Source organism: Mus musculus, chromosome 17, assembly GCF_000001635.26.
Source record: "Mus musculus strain C57BL/6J chromosome 17, GRCm38.p6 C57BL/6J".
Lineage (NCBI taxonomy): Eukaryota > Metazoa > Chordata > Mammalia > Rodentia > Muridae > Mus > Mus musculus.
The window spans coordinates 94,775,272-94,792,458 of NC_000083.6; the positions used below are offsets into that span (position 1 = coordinate 94,775,272).

Consider the following 17,187-nt stretch of genomic DNA (forward strand, 5'->3'; position numbering starts at 1 on the left):
CCATGTTGGCAGTTAACAATATACAGCAGAGGCTACTCAGCCTGCAAAGCCAGAGGTATTGGCGCTCAGGTTCCCTGTTAGGTGTCTCTTCCTGGGGAGATGCAAAGAAGCATCTCTTCACCTGCATGGAACAGGTAACAACAAAAGGATTCCATCCAAATCCACATGAATCAGTAAGTTCATTGGGGTTACTTGCAGAATCAAAAATGAACCAAGTCAGCTACACCACCAGGAAATCCCCTGGACCACATACAGGCAGTTATCCCATGAAGGGTCCCACCCACAGGACAACTCACAAACAGCTACACCACTGAAGAGCCTTGGGCAACTTAAGGGAGGCTATTCTACCACAAAGTCCCCCCCCCCATATGTCAGTTATGTGCCCTTTATATAAGCTTATATAAAAGAGCTTATATGAAGTCTATAAAAGTATACTATACTTTTCTGAGGACTCAGGGCTGAACACCTTAAGCCTCCCTACTCCATCCGTAAGGGAATGAAGTGAGCTGCTCTCAAGCCTAGAGGAGACATGCAGGTCCTTTAATAAAACATTTCAGATTGTTTAAACATTGCCTACTTTTAAAAGTTCTTGCGCTGGGTAGATGTAGCCCAGGTAGAGAACTTGCCTAGCATGTTCAAAGTTGTAGCTTCACTCCCCAGCACCCAAGAATAAACAAAAGACAGTTGTAGGCTTAGATTTAAAAAAGAAAAAAAGAGGGAGAAAAATCAATAAGGGTTTTTAAACACTTTGACTCCCCTTCTAGCCCACCATCCAAAGGTAGGGGAGAGAAAATGGTAAATAGGATAAAGGGATGTGGACCTGTTTAGAAGTAGTTCCTTGGGGATAATTCCAATCTCCATTTGACAGGATACCAACAGTCCAGTCCAGTAGAGTCAGGATACCAAACAGAAATCAGTAGCAGGGGTGCAAACCAACAGAAACTGCCAGGCTTCCTCAGAATCAGCAGGAGTCAGCAGGAACAACCAGGACCAGCCAGAATGCCTTGAGAAGTTCTCTGCCACCCCTCTTAGTGAAGTGAAGATCATCCAAGATGTAAGACCAATGAAGTGTTGCAAGGCTAGCTATGCAAGGGCCTGGTCACTGTCCACTGAATATTCTTTATACTCTCTCCAAACATCACGTGTCCTCCCACAGGTTGTGTCTCGGCAAAACATAAGTCTGCCTCGGCAAAAAACAAGAATCTGCATCAAATGACTCAAGCAGAAAAATTACACTTGAGATAGTTATCTTCAGACAGATAAATGGACACACATTAAGTGTAGGCAAAATCTGAAATCGGTGTTAATAAGAAAATGTGCCAGGAAGAGGTACTGAAAGACTCAGTGCCAGTTCAAGTTAAGCATGACCCGTGTTTAGGGCATCAATGTGGCCGTGACATTAGAAACAAGCCATGTGCAAGCCGCGTAGCAAGAACTGCCTACCAAAACTGCTGAACTTAGGCTGCTCACTGAGCCGCAGAGCAGCACTGGCCTGAGACAGTAGAACAACTGGGGATTTGGTAGCAAACTGACTCCATGAAGCTTCTTCCACCCTCACAGAGCCAGGACTTGATTCAACAGGTTGTCCCTTCTGTGAGGGAAGATCAGTGAAAACAATGTAAAACCTTAAGATGTCAATTAATTCTATTACAGTTACTATGTGAAACATTGTTACACATAAACTAGAGTGGCTAAAAAGAATGTTTAAAGAAGAAAAAAAAAAAAAACCCCTCAAGTTGTTACTAATCTCCTGTAATACATGGTAGTAGTGTGGTAAGAGTAGGCTACTGTCAGAGTACTTGTCTAGCCTGTCACAGCCTTTGGATTTGATCCCAGAACTGAGGGGGAAGAGGGGAGCAAATCTGTTAAAGCAAACCCGCAGCTCAGAGGTCAGTGAGGGATGCTGGTCAACAGCACTCATTGAGGATGCTGAGAGCTTAAGGTCTGGCAGTCCCACCCACCCGGAGGTATATAGCAGGTTAACAGCAAAGTCTAGCCCAGGTTGGTCTCAGACTCCCTGCATAGCAGAGGATGGCCTTAAACTTCTAACCCTCCCACTTCCACCATCCAAGTATGCGATTACAGTTTGTCTCTATGTCCAAATTACATGTTATGGATACCAAACTCAAAGCCTGTTATATGCTAGTCAATACAGCTATTGCCAGCCCCGCAAAAGCAAAATGTTAATTAGAAGAGAAAGAAGCCGGGCATGGTAGTGCATGATCCACCCTTCTGGCAACTGATGTAAAAGGATCATGAGACCCCTTCAGAACTAAAGGGAAAAGGGAGGAGCAGGGCAGAAAGACACTCAGTAAACTATCAGGTCTCATCACTACAGGCACAAAGTTCCACGTACATAGATAAATAAATGAGAATAACACCTTTTGCTATGACTTAACATTTAACAAGTTTCAAAAGTACCCCTTTCTTCCTTAATGTTTTGTTGTTGTTTTTGGTTTGTTTGATTTTTGGAGACAAGGTTTCTTTGTTTAACAGCTCTGGTTGTTCTGAAACTCTCTTTGTATACCAGGCTGGCCTGAAACTCACAGAGGGAGATCTACCCACCATACCAGGCTTGGTTGTTAAATTTTATCAAATAACTTGTAGGGATTCTAGGACATGGATTGTGACTTTTTTCTAAATGTTTTCATATAATCACTTTCTCGGGCTGGGGCTATAACTCAGTGGATAAGCACTTCCCTAGACCTTGAATTCAATTTGAAGTTCTCTCAAAAAAACAAAAGTATATCTATACATCCCTAGAATAAATACCATTTGGTCATGGTATGGCTCTATGCTGCTATATTTTAACACTTGGGTTTGCTTGGATTAGTTGTTATTATTATTACTATTATTATTATTATTATTATCATGTGTAAGTTTTTGCCTGCATGTATGTCTGACCCACATACAGGCCTATGTCCAGAGAAACCAGAGGATATTGGATCCCTGGGATTGCAGATGGTTTTTAGCCACCTTACCAGAGCTGTGAATCAAATCTGGGTCCTCTGGAGCCATCTCTTCAGCCCCGTTGGTTTGTTTTTGAGGGATGGGTCCGGAAACTCATGGCTGACTTCCTGTCTCAACCTCCTGTGAGCTAAGATTATAGATTCTAAGAGAGAGACAGAGAGACAGAGACAGAGAGACAGACAGACAGACAGACAGAGAGAGAGAGAGAGAGAGAGAGAGAGAGAGAGAGAGAGAGAGACCCAGCTTTTTTGTTTTCTCTCTGAGCTGGAGTCTCCTTTACATTGTCCATGCTGGTCTCACATTTAGTGATCTTAGCTCTCCACTTAAGTAGCTGGGCCTAACTATCCTAGTTTTAAAATGTATCCAAAAAAGAAAGAAAAGAAAGTAAAAAAGTAAAAATTAAACTTCTCTGGTATAAAAGTCTTAAGGTCTGGGAGTGATTCTACATGCCTGTCATCCCAGCATTTGGGTGGCTAAGGTAAGAAGATCTGGAGTTTGAGGCCAGCCTAGGGTCCTGTCTTACACTTGCACACGTGTGTGTATGCGAAGGGGGCCTAGAGAAAATTTAGACTCTGAATCCCAGAGAACTTAGAGCAGCTTTTCTGCTTCTGTCTTAGGTAAATATTTTAGTTAGGCCTCAGGGCTAGTGAGCTGGTTCAGTGGGTCAAAAGGCGCTGCTCTCCAGGTCTGGAAACCTGAGTTTGATCTCCAGAACCCACAGAACAGTGGAAGGAGCAAAGCAGTTCTGCCAAGTATCTTAGAAATCAAACCCTTGCCCAAGAAGCTGAATTGGGCAAAATGGTGACATGAACAAAGCAAAAGAAACTAAATGTTAAGCAACTTTAGCTCTCATGTTGCCAAGGAACATTACACTAACCCAGGGTATGGTGTTGTGGGACAGGAAGGCAAGATTAAATGTGGGCTGGTAAAATGGCTGAGTGTGTGGGTTGGTGGGTAGATTGGTGGTTGGGTGAGTGGGTAGGTGGAGAACAGGATGTGCCAATGCTGTGAAAGACTGTAATCCTGGAGCTGCTTATCCTTCATAGACTCTCCAGCCTCGGAATGAAAGAGAGAGATAAGCTTTAAAGCAAGCCACTTCACCCACTAGAGCCTAGCAGGGCTAAAATACAAATAGAGAAAATAGCATGTAACAGCTCATTGAGGGAAGGGGAGAGTTAGGTGATCTCTCCTGAGAAAGGATGAAAACACATCCTGTTCAAGGAGCTGGAGAGAGATCTCAGTGGTTAAGGGCACTGGTTCCTCTTGCAGAGAACTCTGGTTCAGTTATGAACATAGTGGAGCATGTGTCCTTATTACATGTTGGAGCATCTTCTGGGTATATGCCCAGGAGTGATATTGCTGGATCCTATGTCCAATTTTCTGAGGAACTGCCAGACTGATTTTCAGAGTGGTTGTACCAGCTTGCAATCACACCAACAATAAAGGAGTGTTCTTTCTCCAAAACCTCGCCAGCATCTGCTGTCAACTGAATTTTTGATCTTAGCCATTCTGACTGGTGTGAGATGGAATCCCAGGGTTGTTTTGATTTGCATTTCCCTGATGGCGAAGTATGTTGAAGATTTTTTTAGGTGCTTCTCAGTATTCAGTATTCTTCAGTTGAGAATTCTTTGTTTAGCTCTGTACCCCATTTTTAATAGGGTTATTTGGTTTTCTGGAGTCTAACTTCTTTAGTTCTTTGTATATATTAGATATTAGCCCTCTATCAGATGCAGGATTGGTAAAGATCTTTTCCAAATCTAATGGTTGCCAATTTGTCCTATTGACAGTGTCCTTTGCCTTACAGAAGCTTTGCAATTTTATGAGATCCCATATGTCAATTCTTGACCATAGAGCATAAGCTATTGCTGTTCTGCTCAGGAATTTTCCCCTGTGCCCATATATTCGAGGCTCTTCCCAACTTTCTCTGCTATTAGTTTCAGTGTATCTGGTTTTATGTGGCATTCCTTGATCCACTAGGACTTGAGCTTCGTACAAGGAGATAAAAATGGATCGATTTGCATTCTTCTACATACTAACCGCCAGTTGAGCCAGAACCATTTGTTGATCCTTAAGATCCTTAAGCCAGACAGAAACTAATAAATCTTCTTCTCTTAATCCCCTGCTGCTATTAACAGGAGATAATTACCAGAAGCCAGAGACTTTTGGCTTTAGAATAGCAAAGGGTTAAAGAAAGAAAGAAATTACCAAAAGTAAGCTACTTTAGCCCCTCATCCACCACTTCCCTGCAACTGGAACACCACCCATTGCTACCAGTAATTGATCCTGGTCTGGTGGCTGGTCCAAGGCAATAAATAACTTAATATTTTAAAAAGAAACACACACACACACAGTGCATACTGCTCTTGGAAAATACTGGAACTTGGTTCCTACCCATGCAGTTATCCTCATCCAACAGGAATGAGTACTGTAAGATTTCAGTGATGAAAGCACTTCCACTTCTGGTGCTGAATGTAAAGTAGGGATGCATTACATTAACATGATAATATGCTATTTAACAACTTTTAGTACTAAACGTTTTTATAGAAGAATAAAATAGTCACTCCAAGTAAACATTTATGGAAAAGATAGGCTAATACAGTACTGGTTGTTTTAAAGTACCAGAGTTACAAATGAGCATAAATAATAATTGAGTGATATATTATTGTCTAGCCAGTGTGACCAGTGTGGGTTGCATGCATCCCAGCACAGCTGTGAATGTGATGACAATATCGTGTCAATGTCTTTCCTAGTTTGCTTTCTGTTGCTGGTATAAAACACTGACCAAAGCAACCTGGGAAGGAAAGGGTTTATTTGGCTTACATTACATGTCCTGATCATTGAGGGAAGTCAGGACAGGAACTCAAGCAGGGATAAAGGCAGGAGCCATGAAGGGAACTGCTTACTGTCTTGCTTATGGCTTTTGCTCAGCTAATTTCCTTGAACTTCCTGTCTATGGGTGGCACCACCCACAATGGACTGAAGCCTACTCTATTAACCATTAATCCAGAAAATGCCCCACAGGAATACCTACAGGCCAATCTGAAGGAGGCATTTCTTCAGCTGAGGCTCTGTCTCCCCAGGTGACTCTAGTTTGTGTCAAAATGACAAAAACTAAATATCACACTGTCAAAAGATCAGACATCCTGGTTAAGGAAACCTTTCTAAGGATTATTACCCATAAGATGAGTTTGACTTTACTAAGTGTACAACTTTATATTATTTTATCTTATTTTATTTTATTTCATTTATTTTAAGTGTATGGATGTTTTGTCTGTGTGTATGTATATCTGTGTGCCATGTGTGTGCAATGCCCTCAGAGGCTAAAAATGGCACCAGATCCTCTGGAACTGGAGTCACAGTCAGTTGCGAGCTACCAAGTGGGTGCTGTAAATGTAAAACCTGAGGCTTTGGGAAGGGCATTCAGTGTTCCTAACTAGTTAGCCATATCTCCAGCATCCCCTAAATTTACAATTTTCAAATTGTAAATTATGGTTTGAGTTATCTTCAACCTTGATATCTGGTTTGTAAGTTACAAGGGCCTAGGTTTTCTATCAGTTGCTCTGCATGGCTCAGGAAGAGCATGCTCTGGAACTGAAAGCCATGAAACTGAGAATCTTGTCCAGGATATAATATAGATAGTATCAAATATTTTATATAAAGATATTTCATAAACTTCCCTGAAATACACAAGAAACCCAAATAAGTAAATTGTGATTAAAAAACAAACATGCTCAACAAAATACACACACACACACACACACACACACACACACACACACACACACACATATATATATATATATATATATATATATATATATATATATATACCTCATTGATTATTAAATTTCACTTTAGCAATAGATGCTTCTGACCCACAACTTTGTTAAAACTTAAGGAACAGATATATCTAATGCTTTTGGATATAAGCCAAAGTATACAATCTTTTCCATATTTCTATTATATCAGCATGAATTACTTTTTTGAAAGGAAATATTCATTGAAATTCTTGGGGAAATGTAACCATTTCATTTATCAAGTTTATTTCTAAAAGTTTTTCTAAAGAAAAATGAAAAAAAAAACCTTCAATTAAGGTGTAATGTAAAAGGTTTGAAATGACCAAAATGTACACTGGTAAAATATTTGAAAATTTGAAAATGTCATTTTACTAAATATATTCTGATTCCTATTTTTGACTATATACTTTTGCTGTAAAAATATAACATTTTGAATAAAAAGACCATATTATATGTGTATAGCATAATATAGTATATGTGCCATCAATATATATATATATATATATATATATATATATATATATATATATATATATATCGAGTGATTTTTCTATGTGATGAGGGAGGGTTTTTTTTGGTGTGAATTTTCTTTTTCAAATTTTTCTTTGTAAAAAAAAATTCTGATACTTGGTATATTAAGCACCCCCACCCCTTAGATGTCCTTTTAGGGTGCCATTACACATCATGGCCTTGAAGATGGGAACTTGGGAAAATGTCTGTGCTTTATTTTAATAAGATAAAAGTGGAAAATGTTTTTTAAATTTTTTTCCAGCATGCAAATATCTTTAATTAATTCTAATTATAAAGCTGTGGAATTATAGCAGATGGTTTAACATAACCTCATCAGGTCAGTTAGAGAGAATTTAGGTATCAGTGTGTGCAGATTCCTGAAGTATGTGCTTTTTAGAGGAAAATGTGACTTAAACCTGACAAACTGATTTCTCACAATCAGGAAACTGAAAGAAATAAGACTCAACTCGATAATGTCCTACCTCAAAAGACGGAGATGTTTAAAGAAGAGAGAACTAAAACAAAACAAGGCCAGAGTTAGAATAAATCAAAGGTTAAGATTGAAGATTCAAAAGATTCCTTACCAAAGAAGAGTGACACACAGTTGAGTGGACAAAGGAAGGATCAGGTGAGGGAGAAACTGACCAAAGTAGTCAGTATATGATTTACAGTAAATTTTTTCATATCTTTCTTACTTTATTTGTATAAATTACTTTTCATTTATTTAGAGTTTTGATTTTTACCCTTTAGATGTACGGATTCATTGTCTTCATAAATACCAACTATAAGTTAGCAATTTTGAGTGATGATTTAAGTATATTTTCGAGAACAGGAAGAAAATAAGGTTTTTAAAACTGAAGATATTTTGCTTAAAATTGAAAAAGTTCAATATAAAAGCAAAATTTTAGAGACTAATCCTAAAGAAAATTTTATTTTGTTCCTGTAGCACTGTGAATTTGGAAGCAAAGTCAGAAAAATATGAGACACAGATATATGACATGCTTTATCTTGGAAGTGACATGTCCTCAATTTTACCATATTCTCTGCATTGGAAAAGCTTCATCTTCTAATGAATTGTTGGTTATGGCAAGACAGGCAAAATCACTGAGAGGCTCCGTGCTGAAAGCAGAGTGTGTAAGATTGTGAAAACTCCTAAACTGAGTACTAAATTTAGCAGTTTAGCTTACAATACTCATCAGGAGAAGCCATGAAAGATAAAGATTTTAGGTAAAGGAGTAACATGTAAGTCTGTAATGCTGGAGAAAAAAAATGATGAATTACTAAGACAGGTGAATTATTCTCCTTTATTAAGCTCGTAGTTTAAAATACTTTTTGTATATGGTAAATAAAGTTACTCCTGTTTCTGTTACAGCCACTCTTTTGTTATTCCAGTACTCTTGGTTGGCTCTGACACTGTTACTGTCCAGATTAAATTTTGTGTTTGATCTGGGACATCAGCTCTTGAATCTTGATTTCACATAGGTACCTTGTTATCATCTGTGTCAGGAGATAAAAATATAAAACCAAGTAGCAATAAAGGAAAAAATATGGCATTTCTGATACTGAATGCTAGCTTCTGTTATATAAAAGCTCTATTTTGCAATCTCATCAATATGATGAAAAAGGAGCAGCTGACTTGCAATATTGTTTAAATTAAGTAAGGGACCAGGACTGTTATTATTTTCGCCAGGAACTGAACACAATTCTATTATATCTGCTATTATGTCTGCCAGTCCTTAATTAATGGAATGTGATAACACTTTAAAGAATGAACAAGTATAAAATGACGTAATGTTCACGAACTTCTTATGTAAGTTAGCACTATGTAACACTGTATTGCTTAGTTTTGCTGGTACTTTTTAGCTCAGCCATAGTTCTCTGGATGGCTGTATTAAAATCCATTGTGACATATTAGTGCACTGCTACTTCTGCAACAAACACAAAATGTGAGCTGGCTCTACCATACCACATCACCACTGAGAGTAGACCAGGGTCAGTGTCTGTTGGAGAGAGTTATTTGCTGTCATTCATGTATCCAGGCATACAGAATCTTTTCCATTGTACAAGTGGCTTCTGGCACCACATTCAGCCTCAGCATTCAGAACTGACCAGAGGAACTTTGCATTTGCCACATTTAACTTGAAGGAAGATTAAAGATGCAGACTAACAAAGTATCTAAGAAAGAAAGAAAACCATTTTGGTGAACTGCCAAAAGTCTTGCTGTACATGGGTAAAGAATGTTCATATGAAAGAAGCGAAGTTAGGTGATGCTCAGGCCTGGAGTGACACTTAGTGTCAACATCTATGTTACAGAAAAATACCTGTTACTGATCAAAGGAATTTGTCTGTTAATAAAAACATACTTGTTGAGCAAAGAGGTTTCAGTTTGACCAGATATCTCAATAAATTTTCCAGTACGCATTCTTAATATATATTAAAAATTGTGTTTTTAAAACACCATTGTTTAGTGCATTAGCATAATAAACTATAGCAAGGATATTTAAAATAATATAGTTATGAATACATTTAAAGTAATTTTTATCTACTAAATTATATTTTTAAAACCCTGTGGAATTTTGATTAAGAAATATAATTTCGGGGCCAGCTGTTCCTTAATCTTGTCCTTTGCCAAAATATAATTTCTCAGCCTTTGTAATATATTTATCTTATATGGCTGTCATATTAAGAAAACCACTTTGATGGCCTAGCATAATGATGCATGCTTTTAATCCCATCACTTGATGGGCCTGGCAGACATATCTCTATGAATTCAAGACCAGTTTGGTCTACATAAGCTCCAGGTTAGCCAAGGCTTCATAGTTGAGAACCCATCTCAACAACAATAAGGCAGGATGGGGCAGGAAAATACCTTGACTATTTTTTATGTGACTCATTTTAAACATTGTGCATATATTTATTATTTTATCTTATTACAGATCTCATCTGATCAAAGTAAAAGGTCAGTTGGTGAAAGGTAAAACCGTTTTTATTTGTTCTGTGTTTTCATAGTTTTATTAGTTAGATGCCTAAGAGAAAAAAATAGTAAACCAAGTCTTTGTTTGTATCATCACTTGCTCTTGTGCTCCTGGACAACTAATGTTAAATACAAAATGTTTGAAACTTTAGATGCCAAAAATTGGAAATTAGGGGGAATTAAAAACTTAAAAGTTTAAAATAGCTTTAAATTAAGAATTAGATTTACCTTCCGGCCCACTCCAGCACCAGGGTGCCTTGCCCGCGGAGTCTCTGGACACACGCAAGGAACCACACAGGATTCCCCACGGGATCCTAAGACCTCTGGTGAGTGGAACACAGCGTCTGCTCTAATCCAATCATGCCGGACCTGAGACTGCATTAACAAGGGAAGCAGATAATCCGGCCTGAGCTGGGGCACAAGTCCCTTCCTGTTCACTCCAGCAGCGGACTTCCTTGTGCGCGGAGTTTCTGGACACCCCCAAGGTCCTCACAGGTCCCTCCAAAGGATCTTAAGACTTCTGGTGAGTGGAACACAACTTCTGCCAGGAGGCAGGTTCAAACACCAGATAACTGGGCACCTTCCCTGCAAGAGGAGAGCTTGCCTGCAAAGAGTACTCTGACCACTGAAATTAAGGATAGATCTAGTCTCCCAGGTCTGCTGATAGAGGCTAACATAATCACCTGAGGAACAAGCTCTAACCAGAGACAACTATAACAACTAGCTCCAGAGAATACCAGATGGCGAAATGCAAACGTAAGGATCCTACTAACAGAAATCAAGACCACTCACCATCATCAGAACACAGCACTCCCACCCCACCTAGTCCTGGGCACCCCAACACAACCGAAAAGCTAGACCTGGATTTAAAAGCATATCTCATGATGATGGTAGAGGACATCAAGAAGGACTTTAATAACTCAGTTAAAGAAATACAGAAGAAGACTGCTAAAGAGTTACAAGTCCTTAAAGAAAAACAGGAAAACACAACCAAACAGGTAGAAGTCCTTAAAGAAAAACAAGATAACACATCCAAACAGGTGATGGAAATGAACAAAACCATACTAGAACTAAAAAGGGAAGTAGACACAATAAAGAAAACCCAAAGTGAGGCAACGCTGGAGATAGAAACCCTAGGAAAGAAATCTGGAACCATAGATGCCAGCATCAGCAACAGAATACAAGAGATGGAAGAGAGAATCTCAGGTGCAGAAGATTCCATAGAGAACATCGGCACAACAATCAAAGAAAATACAAAACGCAAAAGGATCCTAACTCAAAACATCCAGGAAATACAGGACACAATGAGAAGACCAAACCTACGGATAATAGGAGTTGATGAGAATGAAGATTTTCAACTTAAAGGGCCAGCAAATATCTTCAACAAAATTATAGAAGAAAACTTCCCAAACGTAAAGAAAGACATGCCCATGAACATACAAGAAGCCTACAGAACTCCAAATAGACTGGACCAGAAAAGAAATTCCTCCTGACACATAATAATCAGAACAACAAATGCACTAAATAAAGATAGAATATTAAAAGCAGTAAGGGAGAAAGGTCAAGTAACATATAAAGGCAGGCCTATCAGAATTACACCAGACTTTTCACCAGAGACTATAAAAGCCAGAAGAGCCTGGACAGATGTTATACAGACACTAAGAGAACACAAATGCCAGCCCAGGCTACTATACCTGGCCAAACTCTCAAATACCATAGATGGAGAAACCAAAGTATTCCACGACAAAACCAAATTCACACATTACCTTTCCACGAATCCAGCCCTTCAAAGGATAATAACAGAAAAAAACCAATACAAGGACAGAAATCACACCCTAGAAAAAGCAAGAAAGTAATCCCTCAACAAACCAAAAAGAAGACAGCCACATGAACTGAATGCCAACTCTAACAACAAAAATAAAAAGAAGCAACAATTACTTTTCCTTAATATCTCTTAATATCAATAGACTCAATTCCCCAATAAAAAGACATAGACTAACAGACTGGCTACACAAACAGGACCCAACATTCTGCTGCTTACAGGAAACCCATCTCAGGGAAAAAGACAGACACTACCTCAAAGTGAAAGGCTGGAAAACAATTTTCCAAGCAAATGGTCTGAAGAAACAAGCTGGAGTAGCCATTCTAATATCGAATAAAATCGACTTCCAACTCAAAGTTATCAAAAAAAAAAAAAAAAAAAAACAAGGAGGGACACTTCATACTCATCACAGGTAAAATCCTCCAAGAGGAACTCTCAATTCTGAATATCTATGCTCCAAATGCAAGGGCAGCCACATTCATTAAAGACACTTTAGTAAAGCTCAAAGCACATATTGCACCTCACACAATAATAGTGGGAGACTTCCACACACCACTTTCATCAATGGACAGATCGTGGAAAAAGAAACTAAACAGGGACACAGTTAAACTAACAAAAGTGATGAAACAAATGGATCTAACAGATATCTACAGAACATTTTATCCTAAAACAAAAGGATATACCTTCTTCTCAGCACCTCACGGGACCTTCTCCAAAATTGACCATATAATTGGTCACAAAACAGGCCTCAACAATACAAAAATATTGAAATTGTCCCATGCATCCTATCAGACCACCATGGACTAAGGCTGATCTTCAATAACAACATAAATAATGGAAAGCCAACATTCACATGGAAACTGAACAACACTCTTCTCAATGATACCTTGGTCAAGGAAGGAATAAAGAAAGAAATTAAAGACTTTTTAGAGTTTAATGAAAATGAAGCCACAACATACCCAAACCTATGGGACACAATGAAAGCATTTCTAAGAGGAAAACTCATAGCTCTGAGTGCCTCCAAAAAGAAACTAGAGAGAGCACACACTAGCAGCTTGACAACACACCTAAATGCTCTTGAAAAAAAGGAAGAAAATTCACCCAAGAGGAGTAGACGGCAGGAAATAATCAAACTCAAGGGTGAAATCAACCAAGTGGAAACAAGAAGAACTATTCAAGGAATTAACCAAACAAGGAGTTGGTTCTTTGAGAAAATCAACAAGATAGATAAACCCTTAGCTAGACTCACTAGAGGGAACAGGGACAGCATCCTAATTAACAAAATCAGAAATGAAAAGGGAGACATAACAACAGATCCTGAAGAAATCCAAAACACCATCAGATCCTTCTACAAAAGGCTATACTAAACAAAACTGGAAAACTTGGACGAAATGGACAAATTTCTAGACAGATACCAGGTACCAAAGTTAAATCAGGATCAATTTAACCATCTAATCAGTCCCATATCCCCTAAAGAAATAGAAGCAGTCATTAATAGTCTCCCAGCCAAAAAAAGCCCAGGACCAGACGGGTTTAGTGCAGAGTTCTATCAGACCTTTAAAGATCTAATTGAAGTTCTGCACAAACTATTCCACAAAATAGAAATAGTAGGTACTCTACCCAACTCATTCTATGAAGCCACAATTACTCTGATACCTAAACCACAGAAAGATCCAACAAAGATAGAGAACTTCAGACCAATTTCCCTTATGAATATCGATGCAAAAAGACTCAATAAAATTCTCGCTAACCAAATCCAAGAACACATTAAAGCAATCATCCATCCTGACCAAGTAGGTTTTATTCCAGGGATGCAGGGATGGTTTAATATATGGAAATCCATCAACGTAATCCATTATATAAACAAACTCAAAGACAAAAACCACATGATCATCTCGTTAGATGCGGAGAAAGCATTTGACAAAATCCAACACCCATTCATGATAAAGTCTTGGGAAGATCAGGAATTCAAGGCCCATACCTAAACATGATAAAAGCAATCTACAGCAAACCAGTAGCCAACATCAAAGTAAATGGTGAGAAGCTGGAAGCAATCCCACTAAAATCAGGGACTAGACAAGGCTGCCCACTTTCTCCCTACCTTTTCAACATAGTACTTGAAGTATTAGCCAGAGCAATTCGACAACAAAAGGAGATCAAGGGGATACAAATTGGAAAAGAGGAAGTCAAAATATCACTCTTTGCAGATGATATGATAGTATATATAAGTGACCCTAAAAATTCCACCAGAGAACTCCTAAACCTGATAAACAACTTCAGTGAAGTAGCTGGATATAAAATTAACTCAAACAAGCCAATGGCCTTTCTCTACACAAAGAATAAACAGGCTGAGAAAGAAATTAAGGAAACAACACCCTCTCAATAGTCACAAATAATATAAAATATCTTGGCGTGACTCTAACTAAGGAAGTAAAAGATCTTTATGATAAGAACTTCAAGTCTCTGAAGAAAGAAATTAAAGAAGCTCTCAGAAGATGGAAACATCTCCCATGCTCATGGATTGGCAGGATCAACATTGTAAAAATGGCTATCTTGCCAAAAGCAATCTACAGATTCAATGCAATCCCCATCAAAATTCCAACTCAATTCTTCAACGAATTAGAAAGAGCAATCTGCAAATTCATCTGGAATAACAAAAAACCTAGCATAGCAAAAACTCTTCTCAAGGATAAAAGAACCTCTGGTGGAATCACCATGCCTAACCTACAGAGCAATTGTGATAAAAAAAAAAAACTGCATGGTACTGGTATAATGACAGACAAGTAGACCAATGGAATATAATTGAAGACTCAGAAATGAACCCACACACCTATGGTCACTTGATCTTCGACAAGGGAGCTAAAACCATCAAGTGGAAGAAAGACAGCATTTTCAACAAATGGTGCTGGCACAACTGGTTGTTAACGTGCAGAAGAATGCGAATTGATCCATTCCTATCTCCTTGTACTAAGGTCAAATCTAAGTGGATCAAGGAACTTCACATAAAACCAGAGACACTGAAACTTATAGAGAAGGAAATGGGGAAAAGCCTCGAAGATATGGGCACAGGGGAAAAATTCCTGAATAGAACAGCAATGGCTTGTGCTGTAAGATTGAGAAATGACAAATGGGACCTCATGAAACTGCAAAGCTTCTGCAAGGCAAAAGACACCGTCAATAAGACAAAAAGGCCACCAACAGATTGGGAAAGCATCTTTACCTATTCTAAATCAGATTGGGGACTAATATCCAATATATATAAAGAACTCAAGAAGGTGGACTCCAGAAAATCAAATAACCCCATTAAAAAATGGGGCTCAGAGCTAAACAAAGAATTCTCACCTGAGGAATACCAAATGGCTGAGAAGCACCTGAAAAAATGCTCAGCATCCTTAATCATCAGAAAAATGCAAATCAAAACAACCCTGAGATTCCATTTCACACCAGTCAGAATGGCTAAGATCAAAAATTCAGGTGACAGCAGATGCTGGCGAGGATGTGGAGAAAGAGGAACACTCCTTCATTGTTGGTGGGATTGCAAGCTTGTACAACCACTCTGGAAATCAGTCTGGCGGTTCCTCAGAAAATTGGACATAGTACTACCAGATTGGTATTGGATCCTGCAATACCTCTCCTGGGCATATATCCAGAAGATGTCCCAACCGGTAAGAAGGACACATGCTCCACTATGTTCATAGCAGCCTTATTTATAATAGCCAGAAGCTGGAAAGAACCCAGATGCCCCTCAACAGAGGAATGGATACAAAAAAATGTGGTACATTTACACAATGGAGTACTACTCAGCTATTAAAAAGAATGAATTTATGAAATTCCTAGGCAAATGGATGGACCTGGAGGGCATCATCCTGAGTGAGGTAACACAATCACAAAAGAACTCAAATGATATGTACTCACTGATAAGTGGATATTAGCCCAGAAACTTAGTATACCCGAGATATAATATACAATTTGCAAAACACATGAAACTGAAGAAGAACAAAGACCAAAGTGTGGACACTTTGCCCCTTCTTAGAATTGGAAACAATCACCCATGGAAGGAGTTACAGAGACAAAGTTTGGAGCTGAGACAAAAGGATGGACCATCTAGAGATGGCCATATCCAGGGATCCATCCCATAATTAGCCTCCAAACGATGACACCATTCCATACACTAGCACGATTTTGCTGAAAGGACCCTGATAGAGCTGTCTCTTGTGAGACTATGCCGGGGCCTAGCAAACACATAAGTGGATGCTCACAGTCAGCTATTGGATGGAGCACAGGGCCCCCAATGGAGGAGCTAGAGAAAGTATCCAAGGAGCTAAAGAGATCTGCAACCCTATAGGTGGAACAACATTATGAACTAACCAGTACCCTGGAGCTCTTGTCTCTAGCTGCATATGTATCAAATGATGGCCTAGCCGGCCATCACTGGAAAGAGAGGCCCATTGGACACGCAAACTTTATATGCCCCAGTACAGGGGAATGCCAGGGCCAAAAAATGGGAATGGGTAGGTATGGAAGTGTGGGGGAGGGTATGGGGGGCTTTTGGGATAGCATTCTAAATGTAATTGAGGAAAATACGTAATAATAAAAATTATTTAAAAAATTAGATTTAAAGTATGATTAGATTTCTGAAGTGATAACTGACTCTCATTTTTAATTTAGTTATCAAATACAGGACCTAGCTCTATAAACAGCTCAAGATTCTGTCTTTTGTTGTCCCAGCCACTCACATCTTGGTGAATACTGGAACTTGTTGCTTGATTCACCCAAATAAATATTACAATTTTCCTTCTTGAGTCTCTTTGATGATCATACTGCGATTACTACCAAACCTACTCAATTAGGGGACTGTGCTCCTGAGGCAGAATGTTTAAGGGGCAATAGATTCTTTCAGAGGAGTTAGGGTACAATATTACTGATACAAAACAAGATGTCAGTGGGTTTTTTCCTTTTTTTTTTTTTTTTTTTTTTTTTTTTTTGGTTTTGTTTTTTGTTGACAGGGTTTCTCTGTGTAGCCCTGGCTGTCCTGGAACTTACTCTGTACACCAGGCTGGCCTCGAACTCAGAAATTTGCCTGCCTCTGCCTCCCAAGTGCTGGGATCAAAGAC

The 17,187-nt window shown here is 38.8% G+C and overlaps 1 long non-coding RNA gene across 2 annotated transcripts in view; it reads right to left on the minus strand.

Moving 5' to 3' along the window:
* Gm1976 (predicted gene 1976) overlaps nt 1-17,187 on the minus strand; it is a 74,858-nt gene that overhangs the window by 15,330 nt on the left and 42,341 nt on the right. The window lies entirely within an intron of this gene.